General features: G+C 39.1%; 1 long non-coding RNA gene across 1 annotated transcript; it reads left to right on the plus strand.

Annotated features, from left to right (window-relative positions):
• The first annotated feature begins 539 nt into the window (after positions 1-539).
• On the plus strand, positions 540-18,709 carry LOC126946419 (uncharacterized). The gene is made up of 3 exons (XR_007722657.1): positions 540-701; positions 12,472-12,684; positions 18,198-18,709. It is a non-coding gene; the product is annotated as an uncharacterized LOC126946419 (long non-coding RNA).
• The last annotated feature ends 1,400 nt before the right edge of the window (positions 18,710-20,109 follow it).

A 20,109-nucleotide genomic window follows, 5' to 3' on the forward strand; every position in this document is an offset into this window, starting at 1 on the left:
TAAATAAAACCAGCCTCTGAACGCACTCGACAAAGTCCTGCATGTTGAAGCCTGCAATCTGCAAAACTGCACCATCTTTCTAAAGCTGCCTGGTGCTTGCATTTTGAGAGGAGGATGAAGTTAATTAGTGGAGGTGGAAAATAAATATCACAGAGCAGCTGGACATGGGGGAGCTTGCAGCGTCAGCAATTCATGGACACTCACCCTGCTACCCAAACAGAAAAGGGACCCCTGGAGACTTGAACAGAAGGTTGAGTATTTATAAGAAATGCCTGTGTGGCACTCCGGGGCCACCGGTAAATATTTCAGAGGCTGGCGTATTTTCCATAACGGATGACTGTTTGGGTGGGCAGGAAGTGGAGTCGCTATGAGTAGTCAGAATAACATTCCAGGACTGTAAATGCTTAATGAGCGTGTGTGCGCATGCACAAACACACACACACACACACACACACACACACACACACACAGAGAGAGAGAGAGAGAAAGCGCCACCTTCCTCAAAGACAGGAAGTCCTTCATTGTTGAAGGAACCAAAATAAAATGACTTGTGGTTTTCCCCATATCCTCTTGCGTTGTAAGTAAAGAGTTTCTCCAAACCCTATTTATTCCCCATTCCTTGCAGAAAAATGCTGGTACATTTTTACCGCAGGAGGCACAGTCACCCCAGAGCCACACAGCAATGGATATTTAAGAATAAGGTAAGGTTGAGTATTTTTACTTTTATTTTTTATTTTTTTGAGACAGGGTCTCTCTCTGCTACCCAGGCTGAAGTGCAGTGGTGTGATCTTGGCTCACGGCATTGATCTCCTGGGCACGAGAAATCCTCCCACCTCAGGCTCCCAAGCAGCTGGGACTACAGGCATGTACCACTTGCCTGGCTAATTTTTTTTGGGTTTTGCCATGTTACCCTGGCTGCTCTCGAACTCCTGAACTCAAGCATTCCACTGGCCTCAGCCTCCCGAAGTGCTGGGATTACAGGCATGAGCCACCACACCTGGCCTCTTATTTGTAATTTTTACAGGTTTTTTTTTTTTTTTTAATAGATTTAGGGGATACCAGCACAGTTTTGTTACATGGAGAGATTGCAGAGTGCTGAAGTCCGGGCTTTTACTGTAACTATTACTCAAATAGTGTACATTGTATCCACTAGGTAATTTCTCATCCCTCACCTTCCTCCCCCTCTCCCTCCTTTCCCAGTCTCCAATGTCTGTTATTCCACTGTCTATGTCCATGTCTACACAGCATTTAGCTCCCACTTATAAGTGAGAACATGGGGTGTTTGTCTTCCTGTTTTTGAGTTGTTTCACTTAGGATAATGTCCTCCAGTTCTATCCATGTTGCTACAAAAGTCATGATTTCGTTCTTTTGTGGGGCTGTGTGATATTCCATGGTGATATGGTTTGGCTGTGTCCCCACACTAATCTCATCTTGAATTGCAGCTTTCATAATTCCCACATGTTGTGGGAGGGACCCAGTGGGAGACAATTGAATCATGGGGGTGGTCTCCCTCATAATGTTCATATGGTAGTGAATAAGTCTCACGAGATCTGATTTTTTTTTTAAATTATACTTTAAGTTCTAGGGTACATGTGCACAACATGCAGGTTTGATACATAGGTATACCTGTGCCATGCTGGTTTGCTGCACTCATCAACTCATCATTTACATTAGGTAGTTCTAATGCTATCCCTCCCCCAGACACCCACCCCCCAACAGGCCCCGGTGTGTGATGTTCCCCGCCCTGTGTCCAAGTGTTCTCATTATTCAATTCCCACCTATTAGTGAGAACATGTGGTGTCTGGTTTTCTGTCCTTGTGATAGTTTGCTGAGAATGATGGTTTCCAGCTTCATCCATGTCCCTGCAAAGGACATGAACTCATCCTTTTTTATGGCTGCATAGTATTCCATGGTATATATGTGCCACATTTCTTAATCCAGTCTATCACTGATGGACGTTTGGGTTGGTTCCAAGTCTTTGCTATTGTGAATAGTGCCACAATAAACATACCTGTGCATGTGTCTTTATAGTAGCATAATTTATAATCCTTTGGGTATATACCCAGTGATGGGATTGCTGGGTCAAATGGTATTTCTGGTTCTAGATCCTTGAGGAATCTCCACACTGTCTTCCACAATGGTTGAACTAATTTACACTCCCACCAACAGTGTAAAAGTGTTCGTATTTCTCCACATGCTCTCTAGCATCTGTTGTTTCCTGACTTTTTAATGATTACCAGTCTAACTGGCGTGAGATGACATCTCATTGTGGTTTTGATTTGCATTTCTCTGATGACCAGTGATGATGAGCATTTTTTCATGTGTCTGTTGGCTGCATAGATGTCTTCTTTTGAGAAGTGTCTGTTCATACCCTTTGCCCACTTTTTGATGGGGTTGTTTGTTTTTTTCTTGTAAATTTGTTTGAGTTCTTTGTAGATTCTGGATATTAGCCCTTTGTCAGATGGGTAGATTGCAAAAATTGTCTCCCATTCTGTAGGTTGCCTGTTCATTCGGATTGTAGTTTCTTTTGCCGTGCAGAAGCGCTTTAGTTTAATAAGATCCCATTTGTCTATTTTGGCTCTTGTTGCCATTGCTTTTGGTGTTTTAGTCATGAAGTCCTTGCCCATGCCTATGTCCTGAATGGTATTGCCTAGGTTTTCTTCTAGGGTGTTTATGGTTTTAGGTCTAACATTTAATCCAACTTGAATTAATTTTCTTATAAGGTGTAAGGAAGGGATCCAGTTTCAGCTTTCTACATATGGCTAGCCAGTTTTCCCAGCACCATTTATTAAATAGGGAATCCTTTCCCCGTTTCTTGTTTTTGTCAGGTTTGTCAAAGATCAGATAGTTGTAGATGTGTGGTGTTATTTCTGAGGCTTCTGTTCTGTACCATTGGTCTATATCTCAGTTTTGGTACCAATATCATGCTCTTTTGGTTACTGTAGCCTTGTAGTATAGTTTGAAGTCAGGTAGCATGGTGCCTCCAGTTTTGTGCTTTTTGCTTAGGATTGTGTGAACAATGCGGGTTTTTTTTTTTTTTTTTTTTTTTTTTAGTTCCATATGAACTTTAAAGTGGTTTTTTCCAATTCTGTGAAGAAAGTCATTGGTAGCTTGATGGAGATGGCATTGAATCTATAAATTACCTTGGGCAGTATGGCCATTTTCACGATATTGATTCTTCCTATCCAGGAGTATGGAATATTCTTCCATTTGTTTGTGTCCTCTTTTATTTCCTTGAGCAGTGGTTTGTAGTTCTCCTTGAAGAGATCCTTCACATCCCTTGTAAGTTGGATTCCTAGGTATTTTATTCTCTTTGTAGCAATTGTGAATGGGAGTTCACTCATGATTTAGCTCTCTGTTAAAGGTGTATAGGAATGCTTGTGATTTTTGCACAATTGATTTTGTATCCTGAGACTTTGGCAAAAACTGGAAGCATTCCCTCTGAAAACCAGCACAAGATAAGGATGCCCTCTCTCTTATTCAACATAGTGTTGAAAGTTCTGGTCAGGGCAATTAGGCAAGAGAAGGAAATAATGAGTATTGAATTAGGAAAAGAGGAAGTCAAATTGTCCCTGTTTGCAGATGATATGACTGTATATTTAGAAAACCCCATCGTCTCAGCCCAAAATCTCCTTAAGCTGATAAGCAACTTCAGCAAGATCTGATGGTTTTATAAGGGGTTTCCCCTTTCGCTTGGTTCTCATTCTCCCTTGCCTGCCGCCATGTAAGATGTCGCCTGCTCTTCTGCCATGATTGTGAGGCCTCCCCAGCCACATGGAACTGTGAGTCCATTAAAACTTCTTTCTTTTATAAATTACCCAGTCTTGGGTTTGTCTTTATCAGCAGCATGAGAGCAGATTAATACACATGGTGTGTATATATATCGCATTTTCTTTATCCATTCATGCACTGATGGACACGTAGGTTGATTCCATATCTTTGCTATTGTGAATAGTGCTACAATAAGCATATGGGTGCAGGTATCTTTTTGGTAGAATGATTTGTTTTCCTTTGGGTAGATATCCAGTAAGTGGGATTGCTGGATGAGTTGGTAGTTCTGATGAGCAGACTTTCTAAACCTAATAAAACCAAGTTTTTCCTGAGAAAGCAGTCCCATTGCTACAGATGCCAGGATTCCCCCCTTCCTGTGTACATGGCCCAGTTCTGGTCTTCTTTCCAAATATATGAGAGATGGAAAGCTTTTCTCCACCCACTCAGTGATGTCAAGAGTCAAATCCCTAGGTAAAATTAGCTGCCAGTGAACTGTGTTGATGAGCATTTTAGGAACCTCCAATGGTGCAGTGGCATCAGGAGCCTGCCAGATGGGGAATGAGAAGGTTTCTTCCCAGAAGAATTTCCAATCAGCTGGGTATTGACAGGCTAGAGCATTTAGTCCCATGGATGACTTGAGTTGCTTCATCCAAATAAATGTTGGAGAGAAGTTCACTCTCATCTGTTGTGTAGAAGATCACTCTCCACTTCCAAGTCTCTGGTTGTCATTAAAGACCCATCAAGTCTGCTGTGCACCTCAGAGCCAGATTCCAAAATGCCCTCAAGCCACCTTCAAGCTTTCTGCCCACAGCTCTGTAACCAATCTGGGGCACGTGTACCGTCCACACCCAGCAAGTGAAAATGCCAGTTAAATAGGCAGGCATCTGACTTCAATAGGCATGCATTCTCTTTCCACAGGGCAGATAGGGAATGCAATGGAATGAACGTTTAACTCACCTTCTCCTAATTTATATGTTTTGGAATCCCAATCTTTACTCTCATGGTGCTATGATCTGGACATCTGTGTCATCCAAATTTCATGTGTTGAAATGTTCACCTCTAAGGTGATGGTGTTAGGAGGTGGTGTCTTTGGGAGGTAATGAGGTCATGAGGGTGGAGCCTCATGAATGGGATGAGTGCCCTTATAAAAAGGGATCCAGAGAGTTCCCTTCCCACTTCTACCATGTGAGGGCACAGCAAGAACATAGTGCCGTCTACGAACCAGGATGGACCTAGCACCATTTATGAACCAGGAAGCCGGTCCTCACCAGACACTAAATCTGCCACAACTTGGTCTTGGACTTCCAGCCTCCAGAAATGGAAGGAATAAATTTATGTTGTTTATAAGCCACCCATTTTATGGTGTATTCATTATAGCAGCCTGTAAGGCTAAGACAGATGATATTTGAAGATGGGGACTTTGAAAAACAGGTCATGAGAATGGAGCCCTCATGATGGGATTAGTGCCCTTACAATTAGAGACATAACAGAGCTCGTTCCCCACCCTCTCTCACCACCATTTGCAGACACAGGAAGGTAGCCACCTGCAAACCAAAGGGAGAGTCCTTTCCAGACACTAGATCTGCTGGCACCCAGATCTTGGACTTCCAGCCTCCAGAACCATGAGAAGTTGATGATTGTTGCTTTAGCCACTCAGTGTATTCTATTTTATTATAGAATCCCAAGTGGACAAAGGCAGGGAGGAATATTATCCTGTTTCTCCAATGGTTGTCATTAAAGACCCATCAAGCTTGCTGTGTGTCTCATAGCTGGATTCCAAAATACCCTCAAGCTGTCTTCAAGTTTTCTGCCCACAGCTCTGTAGCCAATTTGGGGCATGTGTACCATCCACACCATTCCATGCCCTGGAAGTTGGCATGGAAAACAAAAATTGCGTAACCTCCCTCATACGTGAAATCTAAAAACGTCAAACTCATAGAAGTAGAGAGTAGAATGGTGGGTGTCAGAGGATGGGGGCATGTGGTGTATGTTGGTCAAAGGGTACAAAGTTTCAGTCAGACAGGAAGGATAAATTCTGGTGATCTATTGCACAACAAGATTAGTGTATTTGTTTGTTCTGACATTGCTATAAAGAACTATGTAAGACTGGGTAATTTATAAAGAAAAGAGGTGTAATTGGCTCATGGTGCTGCAGGCTGTACAGGAGGCATGGCTGGGGCGGCCTCGGGAAACATATAATCGTGGCAGAAGATGAAGGGGAAGCAAGCATGTCTTACCATGGTGATGGAGGAGAGAGAGGAGTTAACGGGGAAGTGCCACACACTTTTAAACCATCAGATCTCATGAGAACTCCCTCACAATCACAAGGGGAGCAAGAAGGAAGTCCACTCCCATGATTCAATCACCTCTCACCAGGCACCTCCTCCAACACTGGGGATTACAATTTGACATGATATTTGGGTGGAATCACAGAACCTAACCGTATCAGTGACTGTAGTTGATAATATATTGTATATTTTTTAATTGCTTTAAAAATTGGATTTCAAATGTTCTCACCATAGAGAAATGACAAATATGTGAAGTGATGATTATTTTAATTAGCCTGATTTGTTAATGCCACAATGTATAAATGTATAAAAAAATCATATTTTAACCCATAAATACATGTAATTATTATTTGTTAATTAAGAATAAAAATAAACTGAAAACTGAAAGTAGTAAGGGGAGTTCCCTCCATGAAGGATCAACGAGTACATGCCGTAGATTTAATTTTGACAGCAGGAAACAAGAAGGTTGCAACAGTCCTAGCATTGTGTGACAAATGGTTGCTGTTAACAATATGTTTATAATTTGCCTCAATAAGCTAGTACATAAGTTATAATCTATTAGGTAGGAGTATATTCATTCAGTGGCTCACTGCTATACTCATAAACAGCTTCATCCTACTTACCCAAGAAAGTTAGTTTTCATGAAGACTGCTCATCTGAATAAATTTGGTTGCAAATACTAATTATTGAAATTAATGGATACCTACTGTGGCTGTCTATTGTTCTAAGTATTCAACACATATTCAAGTGGATTTCATCAATGACTAAAGCAAGGCTCTATTAACCTATTTACAATCAAGAAGGCAGCCCACTGTGAGACTCACGATGGTGGCCCACTGAGAGACCTCTCCCCAGCCTCTGGTAACCATCATTCTACACTCTGTCTCCATGAGATCCATTTTTTTGAGTTCCTACACAGGAGTAAAAATCTGCACTGTCTTCCAGTGACCGGCTTACTTCACTTAACATCATGACCTCCAGTTTCATCCACGTTTGAACAGTTTTAATCAACATGAAATTCAAAAGAAAGCGAAACAGTGGAAACAGAGGACTGACTGCAGTCAATTGCCTTGATCAGAACCTGATCAAGGACTAGTCACCACTTTGGAAAACACCATCTATGGAAATCCTCCTGCTGCTATTTGAGTTGCCAACACAACACATCAGTGTTGGCAGTTCTGGTATCTATCTCAATGATTGTACCTACAGCAAACCTGTGGGTCTTTTGTCCCATCCCTGTCTTATCATTTACCTATTAAAATGCTATGGTGTTTTAAAATAAGAGTTTCTTTCTTGTTACATTTCTGTTTTACATTGCAGTTACAGCCTCAAGTATATGTTTGAAAATTATTTGTGCTCATTTTCAGTGGTTTTCATTACATTTTTGTAAAAGGAATGCTGTAAAACATTCACCATGGAAGAGAGTCTAACTCTGAGAAAATGATCCTTGGAGGCATTAACCTATTTACAACCAAGATGGCAGCCCACTGTGAGACCCACAAGACTCAAAGTGGGCTGCTATCTTTGTTGTAAATAGGTTAATGGAGCCTTGCTTTAGTCATTGATGAAACTCACTTGACTCTGATTTACAGGTGCATGTTGTTATTTGCGGCTTGCTGAATGGGGAGACACACAGAGGTTTAGAAAGTAGTCTGTGGACCACTACCTCTTTTTTGTATAGTTATCACTTGCCCAAGTTATATTCTGATACCATTCTTTCAATTTTCTTAGATCTTCTCTTTTGTTCTTTTTAAAATTTTATTATTATTATTATTATTTTAGAGACAGGATCTTGCTCTGTTCATCTGGCTGGAGAGCAGTGGTGCAATCATGGCTCACTATAGCCTCAAACTCCTGGGCCCAAGTCGTCCTCCTGCCTCAGCCTCCCAAGTAGCTGGGACTAGAGGCACATGCCATCAAACCCAGCTAAATTTTTTAGTTTTTTTTGTAGACACAAAGTTGCACTGTGTTACCCAGGCTAACCTCAAACTCCTGGCCCCAAGCAATCCTTCCACCTTAGCCTCCCAAAGTACTAGAATTTATAGGCATGAGCCACTGTGTTCAGTCTTAGATTTTCTTAAAGCTTGGAAATGTTTGATCTCTGTGTCTTATATTGTAATGTTTCAATTTTTTTAAGTCCCTGTGTGGATTTAATCTGCAACCCCACCATAATATGTTAAATCTTCACAGTGCCCTCATAAACTGGCTGCTCCTTCCTGAATTCCACCCATTTAGTCAGCTGAAACACAGAAAGCTTTGGTATATATAAAGAAAAAAAGGCAGGTCAGTCCCGGAATGACTCACAGTCTTGTTTGCTAATTAGATCATGATCTGAATGAGATTTGATGAGAGAGATAGCAGTCCTAACCAGTGGTTCTCAATGTCGAGGGAGCATTAGAAGCTTATGGAGGGCTTGTCAAAACACAGAATGCTGGGTCCCACTCCTTCTCATTTGGCGGGTCTAGGGAAGGATTCTATAATTTGCATTTCTAACAAATTTCCAGGTGATGAGGCTGGTCCAGGTACCACACTTTGAGAACCACTGGGAAGACTGAAGAAAGTAACATGGGAGTTTTTCTAAGACATTTTATTTGTAGCCAGTGAAGTAACATCTTATAGTCTTCTCCCTTTTGAAACTTTGTATGCAGACAAGTAGGACCTGAAAGACTTACCCAACAACAGCTGTCTTGGACTATGTGTTATAGGACCACAGAGTCTATATGCCCACTGTGCAGTAACAAACTAATACACTGAGACAGCAGGGTTTGCAGCAGAGAAAGAGCTTAATTTTTGCAGGACACTGAGTGAGAAAAATGGGAGAAGACCCTCAAATCTGTCTCCCTGTGGAATCCTGAGCTGTAGTTTTTAAAGGGATTGTAGAGGATAAGGAGCTGGAAAATTCGGGTCATTGACTGCTTTGGGTAAGGAGGATGAAGTCATCAGGATATGGAAACTGCATTCTTTGGTGTGTTAGCTTCTTGTGGTGTCCTTCAGACCAGCTGGCATCAGTAGTTTCATCAGTATGCAGGGCCTGAAAGAATATCTCAGAGGGAAAACTTGTTTCATAATGTTGAAGTTGTTATCTACAAAGTAGTTAAGGGAACTCTAATCAAAGGTCTATGTGATTCTAGGACAAGAGGCACCAAACAACTATGACGAAGCAGGTCAGGGAGTAAGCTGACCTCAGGATGAGTGTTGAGTGTGCTGTGAGCTTGGTTTATTTTCATTTCTCCCCCTTCTTTTTTCCCTGATAAATTTTATAAAGTTTGTAGGGATGATTTCACATGTGTGTTGATAGTTCAAGATGTAGCTCTGCCCTACTATGAAAAGTGCAGAAATCCTTCTCACAAAGATCATAGAATGAGTAAAGGTTTGGAAAAGTAGATTCAAGGGAAGTTATCTTTCAAGAATGAAACTAGGTGGTCAGCAAGACAAGACCATATAACAGGTCCAGATAACCACATGTGGGCTAAGGAACATGATATATTACCTGTTCTTGGTTCTTCTATCACCAGGACATAATTTAGGGACCAAGCTTTAGAAAATTTAGCACAAAAATTTAAGGAGGGAGGAAGGGAGTAATATATTAACAAATTGGAAACAAACTGAAATTTTATCTTTCAGAGAGATGTGCAGAAATGATGCATTCCAGGGTATAGACCAGATATGGCCAACAATTTGGGAGTGAGCTCATGAAGAGAACACATTAGTTAATTATGAGAAAATTGCTATCAATTGCACACAGAACGCTGAGCTAAAATGATGGTAACCTGTGTTTAAAATGTATAAAAATTAGTGTGCAGGCACTGATTTGAAGTATGCAAAATGAATCTTTTCTTCCCTACAACTTGGCCTGAGATCCCACCTTGCTTGATTTATGTTTCTCCCCTACCCGACCCCGGCTGGTTTCACCAACATTCCTACAGGTTTCTTGGGAGCTCTTCCTCTCAGGGTCTACTTCTGTGGAATCATACATAAATCACATGGATATAACAAGGCTTACAAATAGAATGAGAGGGAATCTATGTGTTTTTAAAAAGTATAATTGTATTTTTAATTCTTTTAAGGAATGAAATTTAAAACTGATGAAAATTGGGTTTTGCTTTAGCTTTTAAGACGGATGTATTGAATACTCAGATTCCTATTTTTCTCTGGGAATTTTACCCATGGGAGGCATCTAATGCTGGCCTTGCACCAGCAAGAACTGCATATTTATTTTAATTTTAGTCCAGGATCTGCAGAAGCACAAGCCTTGCCATGGTGCTTCCTCAAAGGATGTCAACTGAATAAACAAAACAGTTTGACTCAACATTGCACCTTTCCACTGTACAAAGCATTTTTCACTCCACCGTGGCTCCAATAGCAGGAGAAAGAACTAATACTCAATTCAAGAACCTTGCTCTTTCTTTTGTCCACCCACATGGCCCATTGATGGAGGAAGCCAGGCACCCAAAGTTCTGCTTATACAGAAGGAACAGACAAAGAAGTTTTAGAGACCTAAAGAGAAGAGTCTTCATACCCATACTTCTTAGAAAATAATTAATGTTTCCCTTTTGTCTCAGCAAAGAAGATGACATTATACTTTTTTTTTTAAGAAAGGGAATATTTTAGATTTAACAAAATTTAGTTTTTCATAGTTTAGCTTGATTGGTACATATTTTTTAATAGACTTTATTTTCTAGAGCAGTTTTAAGCTCATAGCAAAACTGAACACAAGGTACAAAGAGTTCCCCAGAACCCCTGTCCCTATAAATGTATAGCCTTCCTCAACATCAATTTATCAACAATGGAATATTATTCAGTGCTAAAAAGAAATGAACTCCTGAGCCATGAAAAGTTATGTATCTTTGTTGTACCAATATCTGTATCTATCTTGAAACACATAAAACATATAAAACATATCTAGAAATATATTGAAGTTATATGTATAATATTAGAATGGAATATATATTGGAATGAAATATTTTCTATATATTTATATATAAATATATAAAATATATGTATATAAATTTTTATATAAATATATATTTATATATAATATATAAATTTATATAAAATAAATATTATACATAACGTATATTTATATATTTTACATAATATATTTACATATTAAATATGAATATCATATATAATATAAATATATATATAACCTATATTTGCCTAATGGAATACACGAATATACGTTTAAAAAGTTTGTTATGAGTATCTGCTATGGTTTGAATGTGTCTCCTAAAAAGCATATGTTGTAAACTTAATTCTCAATGCAACAGTGTTGGGAGGTGGGGACTTTTGGGAGGTGTTTAGGTGATGAGAAGGCCACTCTCATGAATGGATTATAAAAGCCTTTGAGGTTGTGAGTTTGATCTCTTGTTCTCTCTCACCATGTGATGCCTTCTCCATGGGAGGAGACAGCAAGAAGGCCCTCACCAGATGCAACCCCTTGATTTTAGACTTCCCAGCCTCCAGAACCATGACTGAAATAAATTTCTGCTCATTTTCAATTATCCAGTCTATGATATTCTTTTATATCAGCACAGAACGGACTAAAATGTTATCTCTTGGTTGACATACCCCTTAATCATGGTTCTCATCTTTTCCAGCCAGGCAAAATGACACTTTCAGCCATGAAGAAATGTTCCCTATCTTTCCATCTTCTCAATTCAAGGACCTCGCTTTTCCTGCTAATTATTCTAGCAGATTTTCAATGCCCTCTCAGCAAAAGCAATACATTTTCTGGCCCTATATTTTGCAGAAATCACCTCATAAATTATTCAATGCACAATTAAACAAAAACTTTATTTCTGCATTGCTCAATATATATATATATGTATATATTGAGCCAGTTAAAATTGTGCATTCAGAGTACATTGTCTGGAAGGTCATCCATGTTGTTGCTTTTCATTATGACTGACATGCAGGAACCACACCAGAAATCCTAAAGGTGATAATAATTATCATTCACTATGGAATAAACCTAAAACATTGTTGAGATTTGTTGTTTACAGGCAAGAGTGCAAAACTCAGCTTCACCTCTTCCTAGAAGTGCCACCTAAAACTAGTTCCCTTCTCTCCCTCAACTTGGGCTTGGGGCCATGTAGTGCATACACACCTCTGGGGTTTTCTGAAAGACTGTAGACTTCAGTGCAAAATGCCCAGCCCAGTGCCTAGCTCAAGATACTCAGTCAAGAGTCATTAATATTCTAAGTAATGTTAAGGAAAATATCAGAAAATACACACTAAAATATGGTTAAGGAAAATTCCAGAATGGAGCCACTTTATTTGACCCAACAGAGACATGACATGTTTAGAAGTCTTCTGTTTGCATGAACTATTGGGAAAGCAGCTACAAGTTGATGTCGGATCCTGTTTAAATGCTGAAGTACATATACTAATTCTCCTGTTTCTGTGTCAGACTCTCTGCAGGAGGATCAAGGAGTAATAAAAAGAGCAGAATATCTGCAGCTGCCAAGACCTCAGTTCTAATTCTAGATTTGCAGCCCATGGCTGCACAATAGGCACAAGAATGAACCAATATCACCACCAAGGAAAGTGGCACAGCTGAGCTGTACCCACATCTGACTCCAAGGGACCAACTTTTGACAGCTATTCACATCATCTGCTTTCTGTGAGTCCCAATTCGCACACGGAAAACGGACAAATACTATCTGCTTCATGAGGCATTCCTGGGAACCTAGAGGAAGCACTAGTCAATATCATTCACTTAGCATACTGGAGTTATCTTTCCATTTTCTTAATTCAAGAACGCTTGCTCTTTTTGCCAATTATCTTAGTAGTTTTTCAATGATCTCTCTGCAAAAGCAATATATTTTGTAGCTTTATCTTTTGCAGAAATCACCTTATAAATTGTTTGATGTACAATTAAACAAAAAACTTTATTTCTGCATTGCTCAAAGAATATATATTTCATTTGTTATAAAATATTATAGCATTCAGGTAAGTCTCATACATTGATTGATTGATTGATTGATTGATTGATTGTTACTTACTTTTTCTCTCCAACTTCTATTTTATGTTCAGAGAGTTCGTGTACAGGTTTGTTAAATAGATAAATTGCACGTCACAGGGATTTGGTGTACAGATTATTTCATCATCCAGGTAATAAGTATAGTATCCCATAGGTAGTTTTTTGATCCCCACCCTCCACCCTCAAGTAGGAGTTGGTGTATATTGTTCCCACCTTTGTGTCCATGTGTACTCAATGCTTAGCTCTCACTTATAAGTGAGAACATGTGGTATTTTGTTTCCTGTTCCATTCCTGTGTTAATTCGCTTAGAATAATGGCTTCCAGCTCCATCCATGTAGCCGCAAAGAACACAATCGCATTCTTTTTATGGCTTGATAGTGTTCCATGTTGTATATGCACCCACATTTTCTTTCTTCAGTCTGCTCTTAATAGGCATCTAAGTTGATTCCTTATCTTTGCTATTGTGAATAGTGCTGCAACGAACATACACGTGCATGTGCCTTTATGGTAGAACAACGTTTATTCCTTTGAGCATATACTGAGTAATGGGGATTGATGGGTCGAATGGTAGTTCTGTTTTCATTTTTTGAGAAATCTCCAAACTGCTTTCCACAGTAGCTGAGCTAATTTACATTTCCACTTACCATGTATAAGTGTTCCCTTTTCTCTGCAATCTTGGGAGCATCTGTTGTTTTTGACTTTTTAATCATAGCCATTCTGGTGTGAGATGGAATTCCATTGTGATTTTAATTTGCATTTCTCTGATCATTAGTAATATGAAGTATTTTTTCATGTTTGTTGGCTATGTGTATGTCTTTGTTTTAGATGTGTCTGTCCATATCCTTTGCCCATTCTTTCTTTTTTTTCTCTTTTTTTTGGAAATAGTATCTTGCTCTGTTACCCATTCTGGAGTGCAGAAGCATGATCTTAGCTCACTGCAACCTCTACCTCCTGGATTCAAGCAATTCTCCTGCCTTAGCCTCCCATGTAGCTGGGACTACAGGCATGTGTCACCACACTTGGCTAATTTTTGTATTTTTAATAGAGACAGGTCTCGCCATGTTAGCCAGGCTGGTCTCAAACTGCTGGCCTCAAGTGATCTGCCTGCCTCAGTCTCTCAAAGTGCTGGGATTACAGGTGTGAGCCACTGTGCCTGGCTGTTTGCCCATTTTTTAATGTGGTTGTCGAACATTTCTTTGACATCAACACTGTACACTGCAACAATATCAGTAAGTGTTTATATATATTATTTTGATTATTTTTTGCCTTAATAATGCTCTCTTATCACTTCCATCATAGGATTCCCTTCTGTCTGTCTGAATGTTTTCTTATCCAGGCTTCATCTGGTCATGTGTTGTTGCATGACTTTTGTTAAATCTTTTAGTATCCTTGGTCTACGTGGCTTCTGTCATTACACATCTTCTAATAAAATGAGAAAATTATAATGAAGGGTTTTTCAAATCTTACGGCAGTACTTCTTGTTCTGCCTGACCTTCCTTTGTGCTCCCATGGTTACAGTTACCGAAAAATAAAATAAAAAATCTGATGGACTGCAACTGCATACAAGTATATAATTCATCTCGACCTCTTACTTTACTAGTGCACTTACTAGAGATTTCAGCTCCAACGTGATTCATTCTATAGGCATGTGGAAAGAGCTTTAAAGAGATTTGGGAGAAGTGCAAGCTTTTGTGGGCTCCACCCTTAACACTGAAGCCATGCACCAAGCCCGAACGGGTCCAGCTTGCTTTATTTATCCTGGCAAATTAACTGGCAGTGGGCAGTTGTTTTGTGGGCATAAGGGCTGCACCAAGATCAATTAAACCTTTCAACTAATGAGAATTTCCTTCATCTCATTGAACATATACCATTCGTGATGATGAAAACTGAACACATTGAGTCTCCCCTCTCTTGAAAAGCAAACGTGATTTTTTTTAACCCTTCTTAATTTTTCTCGTGCTAATTTTGTGGCTCACAGCGGAAGAAGCAGAGCCTGAGTCATGTCCATGGACTCAGTAAAAGCTGCACCCTGAGGTTGTCTCCATACCTCTATGAGTCTTTGTTGTGAATACCTGCAGGGAGCCATTATTTCTGGGCTTTCCTTCCAGTGGGCTGCGGTGCCCCCAATTCCTGCTGGATGACCCCATGGGCCATGAATCACAGTGGGGTCTCAGCAGTAAAGGGTGCAGTTTTGCAGGCCAGCTGGGACTGTTCTCTGGCCTGTGGTTCTCTAAGTTGATTTGAGTGCACTTTTTGACAAAGGCAGATTTTCTTGTTTGAAGATGCATTGCCTCAGTTTGGGCTAATAAAGGAAGGTTTTACAGGAAGCTAATAAACCTTTCAGCAACTGCAACCAGCGCACACTTGGGGTTATAATAACTGGATCTCAAAACCCAAATAAAAATTCCCAGTGTACTTCCTTCAACACTTTGCTCTGTGTCTCCAAATCCTTTTTGTACCTGGCTACACTTTTATTTTTGTCCTCATACTCTAAGCTTTCTTCTCTTTGTGTCTTTGGCTTCGAACATACTAATAAATATTGAACAGTCAAGGAAACTGAACTTTAAAATAATGGAAAAGAAAAATCATTTTAATGTGATTGTTTCTGAATCTGGTGATATTGAATGGATATCTGTCTTTGTTATTTTTAATTGTTTGCATGATACCCTCAATTCATTATCTAGAAAAACAGTCCCCCTTTCAACATCCCCACCCTGGTTGAATGAGACCTGTTACTCATAGTCACTCAGGTTCAAATATTTTTTGAAACTTATATTTCCTCTCTTACAAGCAGACAATCACCAAATTCTAAGAAGCTCTCTTATATTTTGCAACTATTTTTCCCAATTTCTATTTTCTCTAGAACCACTTTATATCAAACTTTTATTAATCCTTGTCTAAATCATGACAATCACCTCCTAACTAATTTTGACCAGGTGATCAATTAATTTTGCATAATGGAAATCAATCCAACTCAATCCCCTATTAATTTTCGTGAAATTTCTCACTGATCTGACAAGCACCGCCTAACTAATTTTTATGAGGAAGCCAATTAATTTTGTCTAATGCAAATCAATCAAAGTCGCCATGCTTAGTTAATGTTATTTAATGTTGTTTAAATTCCTTACTGATTACATATTCCAAAGTATCTTGCTAAACCAAACAAAAACCCCACAACTGTTCCATATTGACTATCCAATTAATTCCAATATGGAACATGCTTTAAAATGCAGTACAGGGGCTGGGAATAGTGGCTGACAGCCATAATGCCAGCACTTTGGGAAACGAAGTTGGGATTATCTCTTGAGGTTAGGAGTTTGAGACCAGTCTGGGCAACATAGTAAAATCCTGTCTCTACAAAAAATTTAAAAAGTTAGCCAAGCATGGTAGTGTGCACCTGTATTCCCAACTACTTGAGAGGCTGAGATTGGAGGATCATTAGAACCAAGGAGGTCAAGCATGCAGTGAGCTATGATCACACCACTGCACTCCAGTCTGAGTGAGAGCGAGAGCCTGTCTCTAAAAATAAATAAGTAAAATAAAAAAGTAAATAAAATGCAGCACATCATGTCCAGCATTTTCTTCTACCCCAAACCCCATACAACCCATCTTTAAGCCAAACTGAACCACTCATTCTTTCCCAAAATCACCCTAAAGAACCACATCCCTGGGTCTGGCTCAAGCTGACAATTCCCTTCTAAAGGGGCTTGTACAAATCAAAGTCATCCTTGAGTGACTTTTCTTCTAAGACCCCGTTTCTAACCCAAATTTATTCCCTTTATAGTTCCCTCATCTACCTCTGCTAATGAGCGTATAGGAGGTCATCTAGCCTGTCAACACTCACTGGGGCGTCTGTCTCATTTCTTCCACCAGATGGCAAATCATGTTCAATGGTAGGTATTCACCCAATATGGAAAAGTGTAAATGACTGAAACTAAAATATATGGAACAACATTGAATTATCACATCCCTTTTTGTTCAAACTGTCATGCAAGGCCAACTATACTTGGAATTCTGTCGCTAAGAACTAAAGTTTGAGTTCAATTAAAAACAACTCATTCATAAACATGTTGTTCTGATATTTCATCAGCTATCTTAACAGCAAATACAATAGAAAAATGGTGCTTCTATTGCATAAAGGGAACATGAATAATGCTTGGTAAAGTAAACCCTGTTGGTACCTTGGGTTATTGACAAACTGAAAGCAAAAAAGGCAGTCATGGAGGGGGGAAAATTCCAAGAACCTACTTAAATATGTATGTAGAATTAATTTGGGTGGGAAGTTAGAGAATATGAAGTACTCCGAGTTATATTTTTATTTCATTTCTTTTCAAACCATGTGAAATTCATTAGTTTTTTTTTTTAACTTTTATTTTAGGTTTGAGGGTACTTGTGAAGGTTTGTTGCAATGGTAAACTTGTGTCACAGGGGCATGTTGTGCAGATTATTTCATTACTCACATATTAAACCCAGTACCCAAGAGTTATCTTTTCTGCTCCTCTCCCTCCCCCCCTCCCTCCCTCCCTCCCTCTCTCATCTCCTTCCTCCCACCCTCCCCCCTCAAGTAGACCCCAGTGTCTGTTGTTTCCTTCTTTGTGTTCATAATTTCTTATCATTTACCTCCCACTTATAAGTGAGAACATGCAGTATTTGGTTTTCTGTTCCTGTGTTAGTTTGCTAAGGATAATAGCCTCCAGTTCCATCCATGTTCCTGCAAAAGACATGATCTCATTCTTTTTTATGGCTGCATAGTAAGCAGAAATTCCCTTTGACCCAGAATCCCATTACTGGGTATATACCCAGAGGAATATAAATCATTCTTCCATAAAGACACATGCACGTGAATGTTCATTGTAGCACTATTTACAATAGCAAAGTCATGGAATCAACCTAAATGCCTATCAATGACAGATTGGATAAAGCAAATGTGGTCCACATACACAATGGAATTCATTCTTTTTATTTTCTGGGGAGCAGTCTGCCACACAGAGAGAATTATGTATCTGAACACCAAACAGCAAAACTTGGTGGTCACTTTATTTGTGAGAAAGCAAACCTGGGAAGTCTTGAAATGGCAAACCCTTCAGAAGAGATGGCAGAGACTCTCCTGCATATTCTACTCTCAATGCTCTATCTTGTTCTTTCCATCTTAGATCTCCCTCCTGCCAGTCAATCCTGAGGCCTGGACGTACCCACAGAAGTGAGTTCTATTGATTGTGGTAAGCTATTAAAATAAAATATGCTTTCCTTGAATGTGATGCAGGTAAATCCAGTCAGGAAACAACTGTTTATGTATTTATGAGATAGACCAAGAGTCCTGCAAAGTGGCATGGTCAAAGTCGACACGTCATTTCCTAGGGGAAATCTTGCATCAGATTTCACCACACATCTGTTTTATAAACTCTGACAGCATCTGACTTTTATAGTACTGATCATAACTGCATTATCAATTGGTTATTGGCATAATTATTCATTGAAACTTTGCCTTAATTACTGAAATTTTTATTAAACTCTTTTTACCTTGTTTGGCATATAGAATATGCCCCTTATCAAATAAAGGCATGGATGAGATTATCTATATAATAGGTGATGTACTAAGCAAACCAGCTCTCAAAATACACACACACTTATTAATGGTGTTTGCCAATTCCCATGGTGTAAATTCTCCCACTATGTTCATTTCGAGCTACAAATGGTTGGACAGATGGCTCACACAATTCCTGGATGTTTCATGGTTAGCTCCGAAAGTCAGAATGAGCCCATTCCAGAGCACTGCTCATGCATAAAGGTGTGAGGATGCCCTTGCTCAATTTCAACAACCTTTCTCAAAAACAGAGTACACTTAGTAATCTAGACTTGGGAAGATTCTTCTTAAAGGCGATGAACATTTTCTTTTGGCTACAGGTTGCACATTTTCTTCAACACAGAAGTCCTTGTTGTTTTATTTTTTAGACAATCTGCTAAAATCAGAACCAGAGTTCTGAGCATTACCTACAAAAGACTGTCCTAGGGACATTTTTCTTCTCTAAGAATCAGAAACATTGCCAACCACAACTTTGGAAAGTGGCCAGTAGAATAAAACAAGAAAAAGAAGCCAGAGATATAACTATGGGAAGAGAGGGAAAGCTATATTTTTTCACAGGCAATATGACCAATTAAGTAGTTCAGCCGAAAAAGATGCAAATAAACAAGACCTTCCCAAGAAAGTTTAGCAAAAGCGTTCAAGGCTTCTACAAAGATGCTGAAAACCTGGAAACATATATGTCCTTGCATGGGAAAACACAATGTTATAAAGAATACATACGAAAAATTTGATTCATCTTTTAGAAGAAATCCAATTAAAATCTCAATGATTTTTGGTGATAAATATTTAGTAAATGAAATTTATAGACAAAAATTAGTGTGAACACATATAACAATATGGAAAACATAAGAAAGCATGGGTTTTCACACTAAAATATGTTGTAAGACACCCTACAATAAAGCAGAAAACAGAAACTCACATGGGTATTTAATGTGAGTGACATTTATGGTCACTGAGGAAATAATAAATTACTTACTACATGGTGTGATATGGTTTGGCTGTGTCCCCACCTAAATCTCATCTTGAATTGCAGTTCCCATAATCCCCACATATCATGGGAAGGACCCAGTGGCAGGTAACTGAATCATTGAGGGTGATAGTCTTATAAGGAGTTTTTCCCCCTTTGCTCAGCTCTCATTGTCTCTCCTCCCGCCCTGTGAAGATGTGCCTTCCACCATGATTGTAAGTTTCCTGAGACCTTCCCAGCCATGCAGAACTGTGAGTCAATTAAACCTCTTTTCTTTATAAATTATCCAGTCTTGGGTATTTCTTCATAGCAGCATGAGAACAAATTAATACATGATGTTAGAATAATTGGTTTAATATTCAGGTAAAACAAAGTTAGATCTTGATTTCACACCATATACTCCAGTGAGTTCCAAATGCTTTCAGTTTATATACATAATATATAATACATTATATATATATATATATATATTTTAGAAGCAAGGTCTTGCTTTACCACCCATGCTAGAGTGCAG

Source organism: Macaca thibetana, chromosome X, assembly GCF_024542745.1.
Source record: "Macaca thibetana thibetana isolate TM-01 chromosome X, ASM2454274v1, whole genome shotgun sequence".
In the NCBI taxonomy this organism is placed as follows: domain Eukaryota; kingdom Metazoa; phylum Chordata; class Mammalia; order Primates; family Cercopithecidae; genus Macaca; species Macaca thibetana.